Consider the following 3,843-nt stretch of genomic DNA (forward strand, 5'->3'; position numbering starts at 1 on the left):
ATGAAGGATGTGGACCAGGGCTTTGGAAACTGAAAAGGCCTATGATAACTTTTGGAAAGAGCCATTAGTTCTGTTGCTTTACTCCAGTTTGGAACCTTGTCTCAGATTTTGCTCATATTCAGTGAATTCGTCGTGGATGTTTCGAATTTTACTAGTTGTCTCAGCTCGGTGAAGAGGGTCTGTACATTGGTTAGTGTGATTCTAAAGCTAGGACCTGTGAGGAAAAGCTAGGAGGCGATATAAAGAAGGACTTAATACTTCACGGTTCTCAACAGCGGCACACGATATTCAGGAGGAGAGTTATCCCCTGGTTGCTGGCCGAGTGCAGGTTCAGACACTGTTTCTTAAACTGTGACTATGACCTACAGTAAGAAATACATTTTACACCTGACGTGAACAACGTCCCTACCACAGGTGAAGCACTCTAATTTCTGTTTCATTAAAAAAAAAGAATAAGTGCAGGTTCGTGACCCAGGGGTTTGGAGGTCAGCAGCAGTTTGAAAAACACTGGATTAGAGCCTGGTCACTCCAGTGTCGTCATCACCTGGGAGATTAGAAATATGGACTCTTGGATCCTCCCTGCACCTACTGCAACAGAATCCGCATCTAAGGTGCAGATTAAAGAGTAATCCAAGTTAACCACAGTGACTCACTCTCATTCGTATTCTAGTATGTGGGAGCGAAGGGGATGGAGACAGCAGATGCTTTTTACCTGTAGCTGGGGTCACAAGAAAGCAGAGCTGAGTCAGGTGTAGATACAGTATCTCTCAAGTGTGCCGTAACGGAGTAAAGGTTCTGACATCAGGTCTAGCTGTGTTAGGGACCCATGAGTGGTGGGGAAAAGATGGCCTTTGTCACATGGCAGCTGGCTAGGAGCTGGGCACTAAGTCCAACCCTTAAATCAGTGTATCTGTTATTTCCCTTCTGTTATCCCCAGTCTTCAATAAAGTTTGCCCACGTTTTCTAGCTCTGTCCTAACTATGCTTAAGGGAATTAGGGACAAAGTCTGGAGTTGACACTGGCTATAACATTTGAAGGGGGAGGGAATCAGTTTCATGATAGCAATGGTACCTCCTGAGATGTCCTTAAGGGAAAGATGAGTCACATAGAACAATGAATGGCATCATGAGACTCAGCAGTCCTGACCCATAGAAGACATTGTCCCCTGACAACTTCAAAGACTCTGTGGCTGTGCTGAGAAGGCTGGTGGCCTCTCTATCAATGTTTTTTAGCTTTGTGCCCCACTGAGGCTTTTAAATTCTGTCACTGCATATTTAGTCTGAGTATTTACAATGACCATCGATTCACAGCTAGGTCCTCTTAGGTTCAGAGATGTGTAGTTCATTTCTAGCTTTTGAGACTTCTAGAATGACCATGTTTTAAACAGTTACATGCATAGAAACAAAGTAAGACACAAACAAAAGTCAAAAGCTCTTTTAGCTCCCCCACCCCACACAAACATACCCATTCATTACTGGAGTGAATCTGGCTCTTGTATAGTGTTACCACTAACATTAAACATGATGAGACTGTGTAAATGTTAAAAATTAAATAACTGTCTAAATATGAGGTCTGCGTTGGGCTTGCAGCCCCAGCCAATGCCTTCTATGCCACTGCTGATGACATCCCGTAGAGATCTCCGTGAGATCACAGTGATAGCCAAGACAGTCTGGATTCCCACATAGCGGATTCAATCATGTGATAGTTTATCACGAAGCAAAACATACTTCAAAGCAATTGCTTTGATGGCAAAATTTCACCCCTTCCACAAAGGATTTTTAGTCCTCCTGTCAGCAGACCCGTGCTGTCTAAATGTCAATATGGCAAAACACATATTAACTTGGAGGAAAGAATTTAGAACATTATTTGGCACATTCAGGTTCCCTAAACTGACATTTTTGGTCTGTTCAGATCTTTGGAGCTAGTATATTTTGTGACCCCAGTATATTATCTGTATAATGACATCTTTCCAATTTGTGCCTTTCCTTGCATTGTAAGTATCGGATAAGAAAAAAATATATTCTTTTCCACTTATAGTATCTTCTGGAATCTCACAATTTTCAGACTTCGGAATTAATTTTTTCATATAGATGTGAGGGTTTTTTAAAAAAAGCTATCTTTTAATACATTGTTCACTCAGCAAAATCCTGAGTAAAAGCAGGCAAGAATGGTAACCAAATATTTAAAAATATGCAAAAGTACCACTTCCACTTCCTCTCAGCAGTGCTGATATTTCTCAGCGCAAACCTGCTCTAATTACACTTCAGTTCTGAAATCAGACAAATTTGATAAAAGTAGAATGATTCTATTCCTCATGAAATAAGACAAATTATGCTTTGAGAGAAAATAATTTGCTATAAAGTAAAAATTGTTTTAATATTTGTATCTTATAATAAAACCACGACATGTTTATAAACACTCTCAAGCATCTTTACAGTGGGGCCATCGCTGACACCTGGAAACGCAATAAATATGCACGGACACACTGAGTATGAAATATACATCTTGATTTTATAATCGTGTGTGCTTTATTTTTACACAAATGGAATGGAAGTGTCGAATATTTACACTTAACAGGAGTGTAAGCTGTGCAGTGTCTCTGTAAACTCCAGCCCAGGCAAGGAGTATTTCCCCCTCCCTCCCATCCTGCACTACAGCTCGATGGAGGAACATCCTGTCGGAGAGAAGCACAAAACTGTCATATTGAAAGGCTCTAACGGGTACAGCCTGGTGCACTCGGAATTTAAGACACACTTAAGAAACACAAATTCAAAAAGGAGAGAAGAAAAGTTTGCCATCCCATTGGGAGTCAACCTTGCCATTGGTTGTCTGTCCTCATGAGTTGCTAGGGAGATTCTGAATTGTACCTTTTAGATGACCTTTGTCTCAATTGCCCACCTGTCTTAGCTTGTCCTCAGCTGCTACAAGAAACTGCACAGCTGTACAAGATATGATTTCCAAAGCACAGTTTTCAGTGAGGAAGGATATTTACAGACTGGGGTGTGTGTGTGGGTTTCCATCCACATTCATTCATACCCATTGTAGTATGTGTACACATGATACACATACCACATATAACATACATACACATAAGTAAAATGTATATCCACAGAATTCTTTAGAGAGTCCTCTGGCAAATCAGTTGTCACAGGGGGTACTCCACATGCTTTAAAGAAAATGTCCTCCTTTTTTTTCCCCCCAAGAGTGACAAATTACTATGATAAACTTAGGAACTATCCTGAGTCCTTGACTTAAATATTTTTGAAGGAATTTAGGCAGGACCAAGACAGGAAAAAAGAGATGTTATTTCACCAGCGAGTCCGTTCAGCCTTACCAGGGCAATCACCAGCTGAAAAGCAGAGGGGGCTTCATATAAAAATGGGAAAAAGAAAGCTTATGAATGGGAAAAAAATGTCTCTCTCCAAATCAAGGCGATGGCATGGCTTCGATGAGAAAGAAGAGGTTTGCTGTCAGAATAATTGTTGGGGCCAGTCTGCCTTTAGTGAAAAGAAGTGTCCTTGGAGCCACGGGATGGTGCTGGGAGTGGGCTCGCTTTGGACCAGCCTTCAGGCAGAGGCACCCAGGTGCCGGCAGGGCCCAGAGCACATGCAGCGTCACTGCTAGGGCAGCGGTGCAGGCTGGCTCAGTGAGGCGTGCTGGAGCTGCTCCAGTTCAGGACCTCACGGTCAGCGTTGCTTTCTGGGCTGCGCAGGTGAAACGGTGCCCCAAAGCATTTGTGTCATTAGTCCAATCTATGGACTTGCTGTCTGAATCAGCCATGAGCCCTTATAGGACAGAAATATTAAGAAGCAGGGTATGGCAGAGGAGATGATCAGAGATGCG

Source organism: Pteropus alecto, unplaced genomic scaffold, assembly GCF_000325575.1.
Source record: "Pteropus alecto unplaced genomic scaffold, ASM32557v1 scaffold7, whole genome shotgun sequence".
In the NCBI taxonomy this organism is placed as follows: Eukaryota; Metazoa; Chordata; class Mammalia; order Chiroptera; family Pteropodidae; genus Pteropus; species Pteropus alecto.